Raw genomic sequence first — 23,002 nt, 5'->3', positions numbered from 1 at the left:
AGAGAAGCATATGAGAAGTTATGCAATGGAGGAATCTTGGGGATGCATATAAAATTGTTTAGAGGAAAGGGTTAGCTTGTCCCCTAGAATTCTTGAAGAATTTCAAGATCAAATGGATTAAAATTGTTCTAAGAAGAATCCATGATATGAAGTATTGGTTATAGAATGGACCCATGGAAATCATGAAGAAAATGATTCATAGAGTGATAGTCTATCCAACCCTAGATAAGAAGAAAACCATGTGATGCCTGAGCCATGAAGAAGTTGAGGCAAACACTGGAGTTGAGTGGAATGGATGAGGTCTATCCATTACAAACATTTCTAATCCACTAATAAAATTTGTAGTGAGAGTCATTTCTCACAAATTTTACTAGTCAATAAGATTGAATAGTGTGTTGTGTATAGAAGTAGATCAAGCTTGGAAGATAGTGATGAAATATCATGAATATGATCTTGCCAAGCTGCAAGAATTGCAACTAGCAGAGAATCTGTCATTTATAAGAAAATCAAAAAATCCAATGTGTAAGTTTGGATCCTTCGTTGTATGCATTTTATTTTATATCCAAAAGTATTTTCCTAGTGTTGGTGATATTGTTTGGGAACAAGATGAACCAATGACTAGATAGATAAATGAATACATTACTGTATTAGAAGCAAATTTTGAGAATGTGATGGATACTTACTTTGATGAATTTAATCAAAGAATGAAGATGCGGATGAGGATACCAAAAGAATTGATCACAAGGTATTATAGTGACATTTATCTTCTTATAGATACAGACAACACATTTGTGTAGGCAGTGAAGCTAATGAAGGCTTGGTTACAAATTTTTACTATGAAATTAATAGTGATTTAGTGAATGAAAACATTGTTTCGCTATTGAAAGAAGAGATAGACATTGATGTTGAACCTTTTGGGAAATATGAGAAAGCTAAAGAAAGAATAACTTTAACTATCAAGATAGCTTCTAAGGAGAAGAAAATGAAATGAATGGTTGAAGACTTATAAGCAAAATTGGGCACCCTAGGCAAAGGAAAGGAACCACTATAGTTAACACAAGGTCTTGGAGAGGACATGAAGACAAAGACAACGGTGGTGAGGAAGACGAAGAAGAAGAAGCAGAAAAGGGTAAAGCCCTAGTTTTTGTCACTCCACCAAGAAAGAAGGCTCAAAGAAACAAAAAGAAGCTAGTAGTGACACTCCTCTCTCCTCCACCACCAAATAAGCCAAAAACCAGGGTAGTTGCTAGTGCTAAGTAGGCTGCAAAATAAATAGTAGTAGAGAATACTAAGCCCAGTGCCCCTAAAGAAAAGAGGAGGAGATTGGTCAAAGGACCACCTAAAGGGCTATCTAAGTCTATTGAAGAGGTATGCATAGATCTAAAAATATCTTCAGGATTATCTAGCTTTAGATTCTTAAAGTATGATACATTGGATAATGTTGACTGAACCAAAATTGAGGAGGCTATAGTGGCTATGATTGCTAATCATAAGCTATCTCCTAGTGAAATTAAGAAGAAAATACCTAAAGACTTATATGAGAGATTGGAGAGAAGATGGTAGCAAGTAGAAGTAGAAGAGAAAAAGATAAGGAATGACACATTAGTCAAAGTTATGCCTGAACTATCCCAAGATCAAAAGGAAACATTTTGGTAAAGTATAGGAGTAGATTAATTCCTAAATATAGAATGTTTTTGATCTTATAGAATAAAATAGAAGTTGTAGCACAAAAAGATGAATTTCTTTGGAAAAACATTTTCGGATTATCAACTAAGGCAATAGAGACAGAGCAAGAAATTGCAAACATCGAAGATGATTACAGTAGTGGAGAAAGTTTAGTACTGAGTTTGCAAGGCAAGATGACACCAATACATGCCAACACCCCTAACACTCTAGAGGCCAAGAAATAAAGGCTCACCGATACAGAGGTAGGAACTATTGGGCATTCATTTTGCATGAGGTCAACGGTAGGAATCCATAGTGTAATTCCTCTCTTGAAAAGAAAATCTTTTTAAGGATCCACTCCAAGGTTCAGTGTTTGTCTTGTGACGTACCAAAATCCGCTCAGTAGAAGATAAATGTGAATGTTCACGAGGAGGCCTTTGCTGGTTCCAAAAAATCTTTTACCTTGGAATCAAGTAAACTCTATTTGCTGTCTCAAAAATATCACACCAAAAGAACAATATTTTTGTATTTTTTGTTTTTCAATGAATGCAACTCTAACAATGCAACTACTATGAGGTCCTATTCTAATAGGGGGGTGAGCAAAGCAAATAACGAAACTGAAAGCAAATAACATGAAATCAAATAACTTGAAATTGAAATTCCTAAACGGACATAAACTACAGAACACAACATGCTGCGAGTTAAACCTTTGAAGAAATAGGTAGGAAACTAATGAAAATAGGAGCAACACTTCCTAGAATCCATTGATGCAATCGTCGGTGAGAATCTGTAACAAATCGAATGATATTTCACTCTTCATCAAATTGCAAGGCCACGAAACGTGTGCTCATGCGAGACAAAAAGCTATGTAGACACAATTGGGTGATCTCTTCTCAAGCTCGTTACGTCAACATAATTCATATATTTGTAGCAAACACCAGAACTAAAAGATCGCACAACCAGAAACAACGCAATAAACCTTTGGCTCAATCACAATCTCATGAATAAATCCACAAAACAATGACACATTCAGGAAAGAATAACTACACTCCGAATGCTAGCACCAAAAGCATAACTTTATTGCATAATAACGGTAGCCCTTGTTACATTTTACAATGGGGTATTTATAAGAAATCATCTCCTCAATTTGTGTTGAGAGTGAGAGATATCTTGATGCAATAAAATGTTTTTAAAACATTGAAACAAACTAAATATATACAAACTGGTAATCTAACTGGTGCTTAGAGGGACTCCATCCATATTTTATTCATTAATTGGATGCATGAGCCCTTTACATGTCAAAAATAATGAAAGCATGAGAGAGAAAGTAGGAGGGAGCCATCAGTTGAAGTGGAAGCACATGGAGACACCAAAAATAGAAGTTGCCCCTTCACTAGGCGTGTGTCAGTGTTAAACTTGCCATCAGAATGTGCTTCCAATGCATGGAAAGTGCTATTTTTGGAACTGGCAATCAACTGTCGGTGCACCTTTGAATTGCGGAGCTGCGGACCTGTGGACTTGCAAATCTATAGAGCTACGGATTTGCGGACCTACGAATTTGTGGAGCTATGGATCTGTGAACCTGCAGAGCTGCGGATCTGCAGACCTGTGGATCTGCGGAGCTCAATTCGCCAAAAAAAAAATCAAAGTTCTCAATTTTGCAAACGATTTTTGAGTTTTTCTCAAATGAGGTTTTAGATCACTTTTTGTATACACTCCATGCCCCTTTTTGATGATTTACACCCTCTTTATAGCCAATTACTTTTTATAAACTTGCACTCCCTCTACTTCTTCAATCGAAAATCTCAAGGCACCTGTATTGAATCTTGTTCCTAATAGCTGCATAAGATGAGGAACCTAATTTGCTTTATGTGTCCAGCCTCTGTACCTTTGACCTTTGTCTTCTCTCCACCTATCCAATCCTTCCCGACGAGAAACCAAGTGATCCAGATTATCCAAGATGATCAAATGTTTGCAACTTTTTCATATTTTTTCACAAATTTTCTAGGCATTTTTAAATGACCTTTTTGGAGGTCTTTTGCTCAAAATTTCAAGTTGAAACTTTCATCAATCTCTAAAATTGGGCAGCCAGAGGCTCACTATTTTAGGGATTGAAATTAGATCTTTAGTTCTTCTTTCCAACAGTGTAAGCAGTTTTTAATTCCGAGTCCCAAGTCAAAAGTTATGATCTCAACAAGTTGAGAATGCCATTTTTACCTACAAAAGAAGCAAACATTAGATCCTAAAGTTAACAATGCATAGTAAAGACATTAGCTACTCAAACAAAATTGGAGGTGAATCTTGAAATCTAGCTAAGTCTGAAATTTTGAAGCCCCAAAATTTGGCTAAGTCTGAAATCCTGAAGCTCTGAAATTTGTCTAATTCTAAAATCCTGAAGCCCTGAAATTTGGCTAAGTTTGAATTTCTGAAGCCCTGAAATTTCCTAGAATCTTTACCTTATCTCTAGGAGGCTTGAAACCTATCTCAAAATATTTGTCGCATATATTAAAATATATCTTAAGTTAAAATTCGTCACATATACGTCAACTTATACTTAAACGATATATTTTAAACCCCTCTCATTGGCTATTCAAGCAAAACTGGATGTGAAAGGGCAGCTTGGCAAGGGCACATGGTGCTTGAGAGCGCATGCACACACTTAGAAAATGCATCAAAGCGCGCGCGCGAGACGCAAACCCGTGACAAAGCGCGCGCATGCGAGATGCAAACCCATGACAAAGCGCGCACGAGCGCACATGCACGCGTGCGAGGCACGATGGTGAGGGCAGCACTGGACACGTGTGGCGAGCAGTGCTGTGGTGTACTTAGCGCTCGGGCGCGCACTGCGTTCAGCACAAGCGTGGGCAAGTGCGTGTGATGCTTTTTATTTTTTATTTTTTTTGATTTTTTGATTTTTTTAAAAATATATTTATGTGTTTTTTTTTATTTTTAAAAAAAAAAAAATTTAATAAATTTTTTTGATTTTTCTTTTGCGATTTTTCCAAATTTTTGATTTTTTTGTGATTTTTGAACTCAACTATAAAATCCTTCTCTTGAGTCGAATTGTGAGTCTAGAAGTCGAAAAAAATAGGGGGTCCCCATTCCTAGTGAGGAATGGGGAGTGTGTTGTAGACACCACAACAAATAGCCCCAAAAAAAGGAAGAAATGACCAAGGCATTTGTTCATCAGCAAACATTCCTTCGACGTGTGTCAAACACCAACCAAATTTTGAACACCTTGAGCATATTTCAAATGACTTTGTAATCAAAATCTTAGAAGCCGAAACCTTCAAACTCAGTGTGTGCATTGTGTATTCGTTCCCTTTGATGCATTAGGATGCAATTAATCAGAGTTTTCTGAAAACTCAAAACAATCTTCCCTCCTTTCAGCTCATTCATTTAGAATCTCCATGAAGGCTCTTTATCAATCAATTGCTTGACCAGATGAGAGAATCAGTTCGAGGGCTCTTAGTGGGATGTCACGTTCTTTTAATTTCTAGCCTTTTGCATAATTGCTCCATGTCATTCAGCATGTTACTTTTGATGAAATAGTATTTTTGAATACAAGACACTTTGTTTTGCAATGTATCTTTAGCTATTTTAGATCTTTAGAATCCTTCAGACTTAATAGTATATTTTCTTTCTTTCTTTCTTCTTCACTTTTTTTTTTTTTTTGAATTATGTATCCTGACTACGCTTAGACTATGTAGTCAGAACATTAGTGTCATTTCTTGGATTTGATCTCTTATGAACATCCCTTGCGTTCCTCTTTTAGAACTTTTTAGGAAACTCTCACACCAAACAATGATCTTAGTAACCTTTCGAGGAGACCCCTCCTACTTGAACTAGTTGAAGTTTGGATCATTCCTCATCATTTTTGACTTTAATTCAACAACACCCAAAGCAATCAAATTTTAAAATTTTCAAAGTGTTGAGAGCTTGTTGGTCTATGCTTCTAATTTCCAGACTAAAAGTCCCCTATTTCCACAAGAAATGTTGGTTGCTCGGTTGGTATTAGACACACAATCATCCAAATGTTTTGACAAAGAAATACCTCTTCCTGAAATCGAAACCAAAGAGTGGTTAGTAAAATCTTGAGAAACATCTCAAGTACACCTTACCCCTGAGACTGACAGAATTAAAAAAAATGAATATACGACTGAAAGAAAACACGTAACACCTAAATAGAACGACTAAAAAATCTAAGAAAAACAAAAACAAAAACTTATTTACAGAAAAACTTGAATAATAAAAATGTGGGGTAGTTGTCAGTAGATTTCTCATTATGTGCAACAGTAATGAACCACCCCATATAGTTCTCAAAAATGTTGACTTGTCTTTATACTCAGAAAAATAAACTCTGGACAATCTTAGTTCAAATTCAGGGCACAAATCACACAAAATTAGAAGTTGTGGTAACTCTTTATGGCCATGATTAATCCACAAACAAGTTCTCTTACCTTTAGCATCATATTCAAATTGAAAATCATCAAACTAAGAGGGATAATGGAAAGATATCACCTAATCTAGCAAGTCCTCCACCACAGGGGTACACTCACATATTGTAATTTCTCCTTCTGGTGGTCTCATCTCATGGTACACCACTTCACGTGCACATGGAAACACTTTAGGTTTTGGTCTAGGCACCCTTAGACTAGGGAACTCAATTCCCAGTCTCCCTTTCAAATTACAAGATTCATTACTATCATCGACCAAGATGTTTTTCGCCTCATATTCCAAAGAAGCTTGTTCAAAATCATACTTTCCCTCCATTGCGATCTCCCAAGCTAACAAGAAATTGAGGCAACTTTCTTCTAAATGGAACCCAAATGGATGGATTCTACATGACTTAGTTATTACATGGTTTGATATGTGTGTGGAATACCCGCAAATAGACATTTCCTCAGTCAAGCTTAAGACCAAATTGAACACTCTATCCATCTCTTCTAATGACAAATCTTGTTTTGAGGGAGATATCTTATCTTTATCCAATGGGGAATCAATATCACAGTAGGAAGAATTGGTATCTTCTTCTTGATGACTTTTTGATTCAAAAATCTCACCAACCTTAGGATCTTTTGCATTTCCATCACCTTTTGCAACTTCATGAAGTTTTGGAACTTCAAAATTTCTCGTGTCCTCAAGATCTCTTGGCATATCCACACTTATTGCGACATCAACACTTGGAAGAATTTCTTCATTGAATGGGAATGCAAACTCCTCTTGACCATCTTCATCATTTAGTCCTCCTGTAGATTCATCATATGATTCAAACATCATTGCACTAAACTGCAAAGGTTGTTTCTCCATGATTTGGAGAGGCTGATCCGAAACATCATTGTGCCGATACCCATTTTTACTTGGACTCATTCCTATAATATGATTATTCTCATTGTTGAGATTCCTGTAAAGGTTAAAATTCCCACTTTGATTTTGAGAATAATTGTTTTGGGTAGAAAGTTGTCTTGGATGATTGACTTGGTCTCTTGAAGAATTCAACTTTATTCTCACAAGTTCATTGGATAAAAGAGACATCGTCTCCTTCATGGCCTTAAGCTCTCTAGCCATATTGCTTTCTGCTTCAACGGATGCAACTACCTTTTTCTCAAAGAAAGTGGTCTTTTGAGACCCATATCTGAAATATGTAATTGTTGGCATTGGAGTAGCAGTAACCTGACTTGTGAATATAACAGTCTCTTTGAAAACCTTTTCAATGGTATCAATGTCTCTAGGTGGGAGCCTTCTTAGAAAAATAGAACTTAATGAATCCATTGTTCTGAAATAGACCTGGATGGCAGCCTCCTGTGGTATAGTGTATGGAAACTCCATTCTTTGATACATCCTATAGAAGCGATGATTAAACTTTGAAATAGTCTCATGGGGATCCTCTTAATCGAGATGAACTGATGATATAGAAGATTTGGATCAACATAGATCTTGAATTGTTCCAGAAACTTGCTCTCAAAATAGTTCCAATCCCTTATTGATGCTGGTGGCAGATTGAGGTACCAATTCAATGCCATTTCCCCCAAAGTGTAAGGAAAAAGGCGGCATACCACATCCATATATTGAATCTGGTTTCGATTGCAAATCTCTTTGAAAATTTTGATATGATCTTCTATTGTTCATGATTCTCCATAGATGAACCGTGGGAAAAACTTTTCAAGATTTTTGGGCAAGTCATGTAATGGTCCAGTTAGGTTCAAAGGTGAACTTTGGGCATTGAAAAAAGACATGGTGCATAATGATGAAAATGTGTCAAGTGGAATGTAAAGCGAATGATGATGATGAAATGTGTAACGTGAAAGGGTGGAGTTCTTGGAATCCCTTTATCACTATGATGCTTATGAAAGTGACTGAGTTGTAGGAACTTGTCTTTATTCTGGAAAAGTGTAACTCTGGAGAAACACACTTTTTCAAAATAGTGCACCACAAAATTTTGCGGAGCTGTGGACCTGCGGATATGTGCAGCTGTGGATCTACGGGCCTGTGGATCTGCGAAGCTACAGACCTGTGGAGCTACGAACTTGCTCACCTGAATTTCTGAAAAACTCAAAAAAAATTCTGAACTTGTGCGAAGTGCAGATTATTGCAAGAGTGAAAAAATTTTGAAACATTATCAAATCTTTCTTGTTTCCAAGAGCAAGTTCTTTGTTTTGGGCCCTCCTTCTAGCGCCACTTCTGTTGGGTGTTCATTTTGCATGAGGTCAACGACAGGAATCCATAGTGTAATTCCTCTCTTGAAAAGCAAATCTTTTTAAGGAGCCACTCCAAGGTTCCATGTTTGTCTTGTGACATACCAAAATCCTCTTAGTAGAAGATAAATGTGAATGTTCACAAGGAGGCCTTTGCTGGTTCCAAAAACTCTTTTACATTGGAATCAAGTAAACTCTATTTGTTGTCTCAAAAATATCACACCAAAAGAACAATATTTTTGTATTTTCTATTTTTCAATGAATGCAACTCAAACAATGCAACTACTATGAGGTCCTATTCTAATAGGGGGGTTAGCAAAGAAAATAACAAAACTGAAAGAAAATAACATGAAATCAAATAACTTGAAATTGAAATTCCTAAACGGACATAAACTATAGAACACAACATGCTGCGAGTTAAACTTTTGAAGAAATCGATAGGAAACCAATGAAAATAGGAGCAGCGCTTCCTAGAATCCACTGATGCAATCGTCGGTGAGAATCTGTAACAAATCGAATGATATTTCACTCTTCATCAAATCACAAGGCCATGAAAAGTGCGCTCATGCGAGACAAAAAGCTATGTAGACACAATCGGGTGATCTCTTCTCAAGCTTGTTACGTCAACATAATTCATATATCTATAGCAAACACCAGAACTAAAAGATCACACAACTAGAAACAACGCAATAAACCTTTGGCTCAATCACAATCTTATGAATAAATCCACAAAACAATGACAGATTCAGGCAAGAATAACTACACTCCGAATGCTAGCACCAAAAGCATAACTTTATTGCATAATAACAGCGGTCCTTGACAATGGGATATTTATAAGAAATCATCTCCTCAATATGTGTTGAGAGTGAGAGATATCTTGGTGCAATAAAAAGCTTTTAAAACATTGAAACAAACTAAATATATACAAACTGGTAATCTAACTGGTGCTTAGAGGGACTCCATCCATATTTTATTCATTAATTGGATGCATGAGCCCTTTACATGTCAAAAATAATGAAAGCATGAGAGAGAAAGTAGGAGGGATCCATCAGTTGAAGTGGAATCACATGGAGACACCAAAAATAGAAGTTGCCCCTTCACTAGGCATGTGTCAGTGTTAAACTTGCCATTAGAACGTGCTCCCAATGCATGGAAAGTGCTATTTTTGGAACTAGCAGTCAACTGTCGGCGCACCTCTGAATTGCGGAGCAGCAGACCTGTGGACTTGCGAATCTACAGAGCTGTGGATCTGCGAACCTGCAAATTTGCAGAGCTACAGAGCTATGGATCTGTGGACCTGCGAAGCTGCAGATCTGCAGACCTGCGGATTTGCGGAGCTGCGGGCCAAAAAAAAAAATCAAAGTTCTCAATTTTGCAAACGGTTTCTGGGTTTTGCTCAAATGAGGTTTTAGATCACTTTTTGTATACACTTCATGCCCCTTTTTGATGATTTACACCCTCTTTATAGCCAATTAATTTTTATAAACTTGCACTCCCTCTACTTCTTCAATCGAAAATCTCAAGGCACCTGTATTGAATCTTGTCCCTAATAGCTGCATAAGATGAGGAACCTGATTTGGTTTATGTGTCCAGTCTTTGTATCTTTGACCTTTGTCTTCTCTCCACCTATCCAATCCTTCCCGGCGAGAAACCAAGTGATCCAAATTATCCAAGACGATCAAATGTTTGCAACTTTTTCATATTTTTTCACAAATTTTCTAGGCATTTTTAAATGACCTTTTTGGAGGTCTTCTACTCAAAATTTCAAGTTGAAACTTTCATCAATCTCTAAAATTGGGTAGCCAGAGGCTCACTATTTTAGGATTGAAATTAGATCTTCAGTTCTTCTTTCCAATGGTGTAAGCGGTTCTGAATTTCGAGGCTCGAGTCAAAAGTTATGATCTCGACAAGTTGAGAATGCCATTTTTACCTACAAAAGAAGAAAACATTAGATTGTAAAGTTAACAATGCATAGTAAAGACACTAGCTTCTCAAACAAAATTGGAGGTGAATTTTGAAATCTAGCTAAGTCTGAAATTTTGAAGCCTCGAAATTTGGCTAAGTCTGAAATCCTGAAGCTCTGAAATTTGGCTAAGTCTGAAATCTTGAAGCCTTGAAATTTGGCTAAGTCTGAATTTCTAAAGCCTTGAAATTTTCTAGAATCTTTACCTTATCTCTAGGAGGCCTGAAACCTATCTCAAAAGATTCATTGCATATATTAAAATATATCTTAAATTAAAATTCGTCGCATATACGTCAACTTATACTTAAACGATATATTTTAAACCCCTCTCATTGGCTATTCAAGCAAAACTGGATGTGAAAGGGCAGCTTGGCAAGGGCACATGGTGCTTGAGAGTGCACACACACACTTACAAAATGCATCAGAGCGCGCGCGCGAGACGCGAACCTGTGACAAAGCGCGCGTACGCGAGACGCGAACCAGTGACAAAGTGCGCAAGCGCATAGGTGCTCGCACGAGGCGCGATGGCGTACAAGAGCACATGTGTGCACGCACGAGGCGTGGCAGAACGCGAGCGCACATGCGCACGCGCGAGGCGTAGCAGTGCAAGCGGTGCTCGACGCGCGCATGAGGCGTGACGACGCGGGAAGAGCTTGACGCGCACAATGCGTGGTGCTGCGGCGCGCTCAGCGCACGAGTGCATGGTGCGAGTGGCGCTCTATGCACACGGCACACTTAGCGCTCGGGCACGCGGCGCGTGCTGCACTCGGCACGAGCACGGGCAAGCGCGTGTGACACTTTTTATTATTATTTTTTTAAAAAACTTTTTTAAAAAAAATTTTAATTTTTTTAAAATTATACTTATGTGTTTTTTTTTTTTTTTTTTTCAATTTTTTGATTTTTTTGTGATTTTTTCAATTTTTTGATTTTTTTGTGATTTTTGAACTCAACTCTAAAATCCTTCTCCTGACTCGAATTGTGAGTCTAGAAGTCGAAAAAAATTGGGGGTCCCCATTCCTAGTGAGGAATGGGGTGTGTGTTGTAGACACCACAACAAGAACCGAGGCAAAAGAAAAAAGTGTAGATAGTTAGAGCATTTCAACACCTCACATTGGGGAAAACAAAGGACTAAGTAGAGCTAAATCAAGTGCGACCATTGTTGTCTTGAGAATCGATGTACCGACATGATCAAGTGGTGAAACTTCTTCACCAAATCCCAAAGCAATGTTGAGAAAAAACAATCCTTCACCTAGTGGAAGAGGAAAATCAATAAAGGATACTTCACCAGATATTGAAGTCAGTTTGGATGAAATAATTGAGATGCCATAATTAGACTTGGAAAATCTCACCTTGGAGAAAATAATTTTGTTACAAGAGGTTTTGGTGAAGAAGTAACGACAAGAAGAGCTAAGGAGAGAACATAAGAAAAAATAGGTACTCTACGATGTGAAAACCATTTTTGTTGACACTTTCGATATTCATAATTTTGATGAAGACTCTCCAATCATTACCCAACTTGCAAATATTGTTGAACAAGTCAATGCTGATAATATGGAGTCAAATGAAAAATTGATGGATTTTTCTATGAGAAGATTTGAGAATAAGGTTGTGGACAAAGTTTCCATAACCATTGTTGAGCAGAAAGTACAATTGCAAGAGAAAATACAAGTTATGATAGAACTAATACAAAAGGTACAACATTTTTACAACATTTTTTCAGATGTGCCAAGATTCAAAAGTGATCTTCAAGCACAAATAAACTAGATTCAAGCTAAGATAAAGAGATCCAACAATATTATTTCATAGTAAGTAGGATCTAGCACAGATCATTACAATAATTTATAGAATGCTCAAGGTACATTGGCCAAGCTTCAGTCAACTAGAAACAACATGAGATCTAAATTGATCTCTACTTAAGCAATGTTGATACCTCATTTAGAGGTCATGCAAAGGGAGTTGCAATCAACCCAAGATCTTATCAAAGAAGATCACAATCTTTCAGTGGATAACATCTTAGTTGATTTAGCTGCAAGACTATAGTTTCAAAATCATATTTTGGAAGCAACAAGAACCACATGTGATCATGCATTGACCATGATCACTTGGTTTCATAAGACATTCATTGATAAATTGGATTGCTTCCACCCATTCAACCCCAACAACTATGACATAAGTGTTAAAAAAGGGGGAAATTGATATGAAGGGGGAAATAGATTTCTTAAAAGGAGGAATAAGAAGGAAAATGAATTTATCATATTATTCATTTTTGGCATAAGTCATAAGAGATCAGGGGAGAACTTATATTAGATTGTATTTGTAACAATGTAAATATGACAAAGTGTTTTTTCCACTAATGTCAAAGGGGAGATTGTTGGTATCTCTAACTATTGTTGTCTATTTGTGTCCAACACTTAGTCATTTACAAGACAGAGTTAGATGGTCATCACCGTGACTGAGCTACTCTATATAGGCTGAGCCATGTACACAAGCATGTACCAAGCTCTATAGGAGACCAGTAAGTGTATGGTCACTGAGTATTTTCTATACAAGCTGAGCTCAACATCAACCGTACAATTTCAAGCATACAAGTGTCAAGTTACATAGTATGTGCTGAGAACAATACAAACTGAGTAATAACATTCCTAAGTGTTAGAAAATTGTAAAGGCCAAGAAATGTAGAGTTTACATAAAAGTTAGGAATAGAATAAATTTTGAGGTAAATCATTTTCAAGCCAACATGGAAGGAACATTTAATATATGTAGAGGTTGTTATAGAGGGTTTTACACATTAATGATGTGGATTATAGATCCCTATGTTTTGTGATCAATGATTTAGATGGAGAGGCTATTATGGAAGCATCTAGAAAACTCTTTAGGAAACTCATTAAATAGAGAAGATCTTAACCTAGATCATGTGGTGTGGCATGGAGATGAGAAGAGAAGAGGATGCATGCGAACAAGGAGTAATATGTGAATAATAAAGTGAAATGGTGAGATCAAATTAGAAGTTAGTGAAGGTGTTATATTATCTCTTAACAAAGCAAGTGACCTAATCATAGAAGTGAAAGGGGAAGACAAGTATTATCAGATCAAAGGAGAGGATTAGTTAGCAAGGAGAAGACTCGAAATCATCTTATAGAGCATATTGCTAGTCAAGTACTGAATCCATTCTTACTGACTTGAATTAGGGTAAATCTCTTATTAGAGTGGTCTTAATAGATCTTTGTAAATCTCCTAACAGAGTCCTTACTTTTTTGTAAGTGTTAAATCCTCTAACAAGGTAAGACCTAGCAATCTCTTAAGATTTTAACGGGATAGACCCCTCACAAGGTAGATCATAGTTTATGATCAAACATTGTAACCATAACATGTTAACTTTATTATTGTAGTAGTGAAGATTTATGGGTGTCATCCCCTCCCCAATTTTACCTTCACCTTGGAGGGTTTCTGGATAATAAATATTGTGAACTATGTGTTTATTTTCATGCATGTGATAGATCAGATTCATATGATACAAAAAGTTTATTATTGCAAGTTTTACATGCATAAGTTAACTAGTGAATGTGTGAATGAATTGGTGAAAAGTAAAAGTTCTTAAGATTCTAATTCACCCCCCCTCAGTATCTTGTTATCCTATTTATACCCCCATCAGTCAACACTTCCTCTCCATAATAAATATGTAATAAATTAAATATATCATCAAGAATATGCAAGGACAATAGATGGTCCCTCTAGCAAGGCTCGTATGTATGGATCCATTATTTTATTTTGTATATCAACATATTAGACCAATTTTCCATGTCATTATCCAAAAGGTGGTGATATGGAAAAATACACACAACCAAGACTTGAAATGAATATTATCAAGATAGAGTTTTGTTAAATGTAGGCTTACTTGTGGATGAAAAAAGAAGCTAACACTTGAAATGAACATCGTCAAGATAGAGCTTTGTTGAATGTAGGCTTAATTGTGGATGAAAAAAGAACCTGACACTTGAAATGAATATAATCAAGACAGAGCTTTGTTGAATGTAGGCTTACTTGTGAATGAAAAAAGAAGTTGACAAAAATTGTCAACACTAGTGCTTCAAATCCACCATTTACTATAGGAACCCATGAATCCAACTAAGAGATCAATTACACCAGTTTTGTGGATGCAGACAAATATGATTAAAAAACCAATTTATTTCAGTCATACTTTGTAATTTTCATAAACCTCAAAACTGAACAATAAGAAAAACAATGATCACATATTTCTATTTACACTATCTACCTGATAAGGTGTACTCAATGAATATAAAGAAATTAATTAAGATTCTACCTTTACCTTTGACAATATACAATGTTCTTTCAAATTTGAAAAATGTTGAGTCCAACCACTAGCAAGAAATCCCAAAGTAGGACATATGTACTAATGGCATGAGATGGTTAATGTAATCAACATGTTAGACTATAATTAGATAAATTTTGTTACAATTTGAACTATACATAACTGAATGCCCCCTATTGGGAAAATTTTATTTGAAATAATTTATCATTCTAATAGTATTTCATTGTTCAAAGATGAGATATAAATGACAACAATTACCAGAATTTGCAAGATAGGAGCCACTTCTGCACCAGCATCCTGATTTTCTTTAATGATAATTACATTTCTCATGTGAGGTTGCACATTAAATGATGCTCACAATATTAGACAATTAGTAAACTTGGACTGTTTAGTTTTTAAATTTCAAAATATATTATGTCAAGAAAACCTCATATGGCATTACATATCAATTTTACAGTATGCTATCATAAGATAAATGCATCTAACTATAATAAAATTTCCATAAGAATATAATGACAATTGTAGACATTATAAAGATAAAAAGAACATCAGACCTCAAGTTAGCAAGAACGTATCCAAACACCAAAACTCCAGAGGCCAGAGTTGGTGATGGACCTGTAGCTTATTCAGTTAGCATGTTTGTGAGCCCAACTAGCAACAAGCCAGGGACCCCACCACCACATGGGTCTTGGGGTGCATTGGCCCAACACTAACACCACATGGGGAGAGGGGCGAGAGTAGAAAATAAAGCTTCAAAGGTTGTTGACACCCTACCATGAAAGCACAAGGACCTAGTAGGTTGGTGGCTAGCATTCCATAGGGAAGGAGGGATGCTGGAGAGCCTTGGGACTTGCTCCATCGACAATAAATCTCATGCACAGAACACAATGTAGAAATGGCTTCTTTTGTTCCATTCTTCTAAAAAATGAAGGGATATATATATATACACACACACACATATATATATATGTGTGTGTGTGTGTATATATATATGTGTGTGTGTGTATATATATATATGTATATATATATATATGTATATATATATATAGATATGTATATATGTATATGTATATATATATATATGTATATATACATACATATATATATGTATATGTATATATATGTGTATATATATGTATATATGTATATATGTATATGTATATGTATATATATATATACATATATACATATATATACACATATATATACATATATGTATGTATGTATATATATATATATATATATATATATATATATACATATACATATACATATACATATACATATATATATATACACATATATATACATATATAAAGAGAAGATATATAAATTCAAAGGGCCCTTGGTCCATTGGTGAAGTTGAAAGATTCACAAAGAGCCCACCAAGGATCAAGTCTTGCTAAGTGTTAGGCCCCCGACATCTAAAATGGATGAGGCTGGGATTGTGCCCCAAACAAATTCAGTGGAATAGATGCCCCTCAGTCCTTGGTTCTTAACCAAAGAGGCTAGGAAAAAAAATCAACACTATTATTGTTGGCTACATGTAGAGTACATGATACAAGAAAGACATAATGCATAGTCCTCTACTTATCTTGTTATCCTGTTTATACCCCCATCAGTCAACACCTCCTATCCATAATAAATATGTAATAAATTAAATATATCATCAAGAATATGCAAGGACAATAGATGGTCCCTCTAGCAAGGCCCGTATGTATGGATCCATTATTTTATTTTGTATATCAACATATTAGTCTAATTTTCCATGTCATTATCCAAAAGGTGGTGATATGGAAAAATACACACAACCAAGACTTGAAATGAATATTATCAAGATATAGTTTTGTTAAATGTAGGCTTACTTGTGGATGAAAAAAGAAGCTGACACTTGAAATGAATATTATCAAGATAGAGCTTTGCTGAATGTAGGCTTAATTGTGGATGAAAAAAGACGCTGACACTTGAAATGAATATTATCAAGATAGAGCTTTGTTGAATGTAGGCTTACTTGTGAATGAAAAAAGAAGTTAACAAAAATTGTCAACACTAGTGCTTCAAATCCACCATTTACTATAGGAACCCATGGATCCAACTGAGAGATCAATCACACCAATTTTGTGGATGCCGACAAATATGATTAAAAAACCAATTTATTTAAGTCATACTTTGTAATTTTCATAAACCTCAAAACTGAACAATAAGAAAAACAATTATCAAATATTTCTATTTACACTATCTACCTGATAAGGTGTACTCAATGAATATAAAGAAATTAATTAAGATTCTACCTTTACCTTTGACAATATACAATGTTCTTTCAAATTTGAAAAACGTCGAGTCCAACCACTAGCAAGAAATCTTGAAGTAGGACATATGTATTAATGCCATGAGATGGTTAATGTAATCAACATGTTAGACTGTAATTAGATAAATTTTGTTACAATTTGAGCTATACACAACTGAATGACCCCTATTGGGAAAATTTTATTTGAAATAATTTATCATTCTAATAGGATTTCATTGTTCAAAGATGAGATATAAATGAAAACAATTACCAGAATTTGCAAGATAGGAGCCACTTCTGCACCAACATCTTGATTTTCTTTAATGATAATTACATTACTCATGTGAGGTTGCACATTAAATGCTGCTCACAATATTAGACAATTAGTAAACATGGACTGTGTAGTTTTTAAATTTCAAAATATAGTGTCAAGAAAACCTCATATGGCATTAGATGTCAATTTTACAGTATGCTATCATAACCTAAATGCATCTAACTATAATAAAATTTCCATAAGAATATAATGACAATTGTAGACATTACAAAGATAAAAAGAACATCAGACCTCAAGTTAACAAGTATGTATCCAAACACCAAAACTCCAGAGGCCGGAATTGGTGATGGACCCGTAGCTTATTTAGTTAGCATGTTTGTGAGCCCAACCGACAACAAGCTGGGGACCTCACCACCACGTGGGTCTTGGGGTGCATTGGTCCAACACTAACACCACATGGTGAGAGGGGTGAGAGTAGAAAATAAAGCTTCAAAGGTTGTTGAAACCCTACCATGAAAGCACAAGGACCTAGCAGGTTGGTGGCTAGCATTCCATAGGGAAAGAAGGATGCTGGAGAGCCTTGGGACCTGCTCCATCGATAATAAATCTCGTGCACAGAACACAATGTAGAAATGGCTTCTTTTGTTCCATTCTTCTAAAAAATGAGGGGATATATATATATATATATATAAAGAGAAGATATATAAATTCAAAGGGCCCTTGGTCTACTGGTGAAGTTGAAAGGTTCACAAAGAGCCCACCGAGGATCAAGTCTTGTTGCGTGTAAGACCCTCGACATCTAAAATGGATGAGGCTAGGATTGTGCCTCAAATGAATTTAGTGGAATGGATGCCCCTCAATCCTTGGTTCTTAACCAAAGAGGCTAGGCGAAAAAACCAACACTATTATTGTTGGCTACATGTAGAGTACATGATAGAAGAAAGACATAATGCATAGTCCTCTACTTATCAAGCCATATTTGGCTTGATGACCTCTTCCATCCTGAAAATTATTTTAGCAAAATGTTTTGTAAGTCTTAATTCATGATGAAAAATGCATTTATATTTACTAAAATTAAAAGATACGAAAGACCACGAGGACAGTAAACAGAACATGCAAACTCCAATAATAAAATTCAACAAGTCGTTCATGAGCATAAAGATCATCCAAATCATCATGACCTGATGAGGAGAGGGCATCGAGTAATCTTCAAATCTGTTCATCTCATTATCTTTTTATATAAAACCATTTCCATTACCATTCCTTCAGACTGTCATGACATAAAACAAATCATTTTCATTTCTTGCAAATAACAATAGAGAGAAACCTATTCATGTTCACTATTATAACCTTCCTGACAGAGATCAAAAGCCGATAGAAGGAAACATAAAGACTTAATAAAAATACATTTCATTTAATGTCACAGTCAACAAAACATTAATGGCTCTCTGGTTAAAACCAGAGAGCCCAATTTCCTCTCACAACCTATTCCTTATTCCTCTAACCACTCGGTTGATCTCTCTCCGCTATTACAATTTTCTTTTAAAGGTCATGAGTGATCCCACAATAATGGGTTCCACTTTTTGACCAATTTTGACACTGAAATCAATATTTTTGCAACAAACGTCATGTTCAAGTGACTATATCTCTAAAACTATAAATAATTTCAAGATGACATAAACTAGTGATTTTGAGTACTTTGTTCCTACTTTGTAACCATATATTTTAATCTAAATTTTTTTTATTTATGTCAATTTTTTTTATCTCCTCTAAAAAGTGGTACATAATAAAATTCAATATTTTAAAAAGTGACAGTCTGTTTGACACACATAACTTTTTTTCTAGAAATGATAATGAAGTAATTCTTTCGACGTTAGATTTGTAACATCAATATCTAGAGGATGCATTTGGTTTGATTTATTTTGGTTGAATATTGTATAGTTTATGAAGTTTTGAAGTGACATGAACTGTAATTTAGACATACGTTCTGTTTGACACAAATAATTTGAAGTCAATTTATCATAAACCTTTTTTTTTTTTTTTGAATAGAAAGGTATCTCAATAAGCCAGTTCCTCCATATTTTTCAAAAAAAAATTGACCTAATTTACTAATTTTCCCGAGGTGTCAAAGTCGATTGATGTTCAATCGGTAATGAACCTATAATGAGTTAAACTCATATTTGAAAGTCTTAATGATTAAATTATGTATTAAAATTATAGTCGTTGGAAAGCTTGCTCCGAGTAGCACATTTTGACATTTTTTATTTTACAGTAGGAGATCATTCTCCTACAATTATTGAAGTCAAAAGAGCAGAAAAAAAAATATGAAAAAAAGGTTAAAATTTTTGTGATTTTGCTTGTTCGTGTGAACATGGCATTCACGCTGTTCGCGTGAACGTATGTTCGCGCGAACATGCAAATCATGTTTGTGCGAACATATTTATCACATATGTTTGCGTGAACATATGAAATATGTTCGCGCGAACATGATTAAAAAAAAAAGTTTGCGCGAACACAATAAGTGTGTTCGCGCGAACATATGGTAAACTCAATTTTCCATTTTGCAATTTTTTTCATTTTTGTTCGTCCTACTAAAGTGGAACCCATTATTGTGGGTTCACCCAAACAACCTAAAACAGTTACAACCGTTTACCTTCCCGTGTCCCTTCCTATCCATATTCAAATTTTCATTACAAATTTCATATGATCCCAATTACAATAACATAATAAATAGACCATTTCACATTATGGTTCCAATGACTTAATAAATAAATCATTTTGGAGATGAATTTAAATAATATAAAATTAATAGAGGGAGGTGCCCTTGCACCATACTCCCGAACTTCAAAGTTTTCCATGACCTCATGAAAACACATTGATGAGAATCTACACCTCTTCACCATCATTGCTTCAATGCCTCCTCTACTTTCTTTATCTCTTTTAACTGACTCCTATCAATGGAGTTATGCTGGTCACCTCCAATGGTGCCTTAGCCATTGCACAATCCACTTGTCCATGTTGCATCACAACCTCCTATCCCTCACCTGGGAGTCCCATCATGCCTCTCTCCCTAGTCTATTGGAGACACACAAAGGACCATCCTCTCTGGCCCTGTATCATCTCCTATGATCCTTTGGTAGACCTCTTCTGTCCACCCATTGAAGCTGAGAAAACCGGCACCATTTTGCAACCACAAACCTCAAAACAAGAATCCAAAACAATCCAACACTGCTTGGTGTAGATCATCTTCCATCTACATGCTCAGAATCTTCTGAGCTCTGATACCAATCTGATGAGGAGAGGGCATCGAGTAATCTTCAAATCTGTTCATCTCATTATCTTTTTATATAAAACCATTTCCATTACCATTCCTTTAGACTGTCATGACATAAAACAAATCATTTTCATTTCTTGCAAATAACAATAGAGAGAAACCTATTCATGTTCACTGTTATAACCTTCCTGACAGAGATCAAAAGCCGATAGAAGGAAACACAAAGACTTAATAAAAATACATTTCAGTTAATGTCACAGTCAACAAAACATCAATGGCTCTCTTGTTAAAACCAGAGAGCCCAATTTCCTCTCACAACCTATTCCTTATTCCTCTAACCACTCTGTTGATCTCTCTCTGCTATTACAATTTTCTTTTGAAGACAACCTGAAACAGTTACAACTGTTTACCTTCCTGTGTCCCTTCCTATCCATCTTAAGATTTTCATTACAAATTTCATATGATCCCGATTACAATAACATAATAAATAGACCATTTCACATTATGGTTCCAATGACTTAATAAATAAATCATTTCGGAGATGAATTTAAATAATATAAAATTAATAGAGGGAGGTGCCCTTGCACCATGACCCCAAGCAAAGACCATAAATTTTTATAATTGTTAAAAATGAAAACTATGAATTTTAAAAAATCTCCAGATACATTGACATCTATTGTACAAATTCGTTCGCAGTTTGATCAATTGAGTTTTGGGAATTAATCAGATATCAAACTAGACGATAGAGTGACATTGGTAATCACAACCACACATTTACAGGGGCAACAACACTTCCTTATTAGGTCATTTGCAAGTAAGGACTCTATTAGAAAGCATTTTGTTCTATCGACTTTTATAATTTTGTGGTGTAAAACCAACAACAATTAATATGTAAAGATAACTAGTGCATTTTACGTGTATTCTTAGGTATCAAATAATTCTAGTACAAAAATCTGTCAAACATTTAATTCACATTTTTGCTCGGGGGTACTCCTTTGAGATAGGGATGCTCAATACTTACACATCAAAGTTCAGACATTTATGTATTACAAAGAAAAAGAAAATGAACGTGCAACTAATTGAGATCGAGAGCACAAGAACTAATATCACATGAGTTTGACTTAAAATCACACAGTTAAATCCTGATAGCAATATCACAACTTGACTTGCTGTAGAAATTATCTCCTACTTAATAATATCACATTAACAAAATGATTTGAATCAGAAACTGGCATTGGTAGAATTGTTTTTAAAAATTGAAACAGAAGCTATGATTTAACAGAAAGGATGTCGTGAATTTTAAGGTGAAAAACTGAAAAAAATTCTCTATACAATAAAATCTCAATTCCAAGAATTCAAACAAATGTCTAAAAACCTAAATAGGGTAACCTGTCCAATCTGTGGCCAAATTGAGGCAAGATATGCATGCCCCTTTACCGAAAACCCCTTGAAATTATAGTTGTTTACTTCATATTTTCGCAGCGTATTTATGTGCAATGAAAAATGGTACACTACTACACGAAATGTTGTGGAACAACAAAAACTATGATCAAAGAAATGCTAAAACTCTAAAGATTTCAGGAAAAATCTGGAAAGAATGTCGCGTGCTTTCCGCAGATTGCTCAAGTGTATTGTAATTAATTTTAGAGGGACAAAGTGGCATATTTGTTGCGTGCAACATCAGATACAGTGGACAACATGGGAACGACAACACAGAGTCTCTGCAACCTGCACTCTGTGTGTGGGGAACCTTTTTGGATCGAATAGTCAATGACATCTCACACGTCTTGCACTGTCTCTCACGAAATTATTTTAATTTTTTTTCACTTTAATCTTCGAAGCACTGTTTTTCTTTTCCGCGGATTTGGCGATATTGATCTGTGAGCCAACCGCAGATTCGTTTTGCACCGCCAAACATGCTTTTCTTGGAAAAAAAACTATGATTCCGCCCTGCCGGAATCGAACCAGCGACCTAAGGATGTCTCAGAGATTTTGTTTCCCCCTACAGTCCTCCGCTCTACATAGATATTGTACATAAATGTTAATAGTGTAAATCAAATCAATTGAACGAAATCAAAATGTCAGAAGTGGGATTTGAACCCACGCCCTCGTTAGAGGACCAGAACTTGAGTCTGGCGCCTTAGACCTCTCGGCCATCCTGACTTCATTGAATACTTTTGAATAAAACATATTTAATATATATCCTTGTGGTCTAACGAATTTCTTCGTACTGCAAGAGTTATACTCAAGTTATTTGTATACAATTTTAATAGACACGCTTGTGCTTCATTTAATTGCTTTTTAAAGATATTTATAAGAGTAGTATATTTTTTATGTTTTAACGAGCATGAAGGTGAGTAAGTGAGTGTTAATTTTTACAATCAAAATATATTAAGTTGAAAAATCATTTTATTGTTTAGTCGATAGGCTATTTGTGAGAACTTTGTTTCTAAAAATTGAATTTTGGTCGGAAAAGTTGTGAGTTGGCTGAAAAATTGTAAATCCTTCTGAACA

General features: G+C 35.4%; 1 non-coding gene across 1 annotated transcript; it reads right to left on the bottom strand.

Annotated features, from left to right (window-relative positions):
• Nucleotides 1–22,567: 22,567 nt before the first annotated feature.
• TRNAL-CAA (transfer RNA leucine (anticodon CAA)) lies at nt 22,568–22,651 on the bottom strand. The gene has a single exon. It is a non-coding gene; the product is annotated as a tRNA-Leu (tRNA).
• Between the last annotated feature and the right edge of the window lie 351 nt (nt 22,652–23,002).

This window comes from Cupressus sempervirens, chromosome 8 (genome assembly GCF_028749045.1).
Source record: "Cupressus sempervirens isolate cs-2001-9-10 chromosome 8, ASM2874904v1, whole genome shotgun sequence".
Taxonomy (NCBI): Eukaryota; Viridiplantae; Streptophyta; class Pinopsida; order Cupressales; family Cupressaceae; genus Cupressus; species Cupressus sempervirens.
The sequence above is the reverse complement of the archived record's forward strand: the minus strand, read 5'-3'. Positions and strand labels throughout refer to the sequence as shown.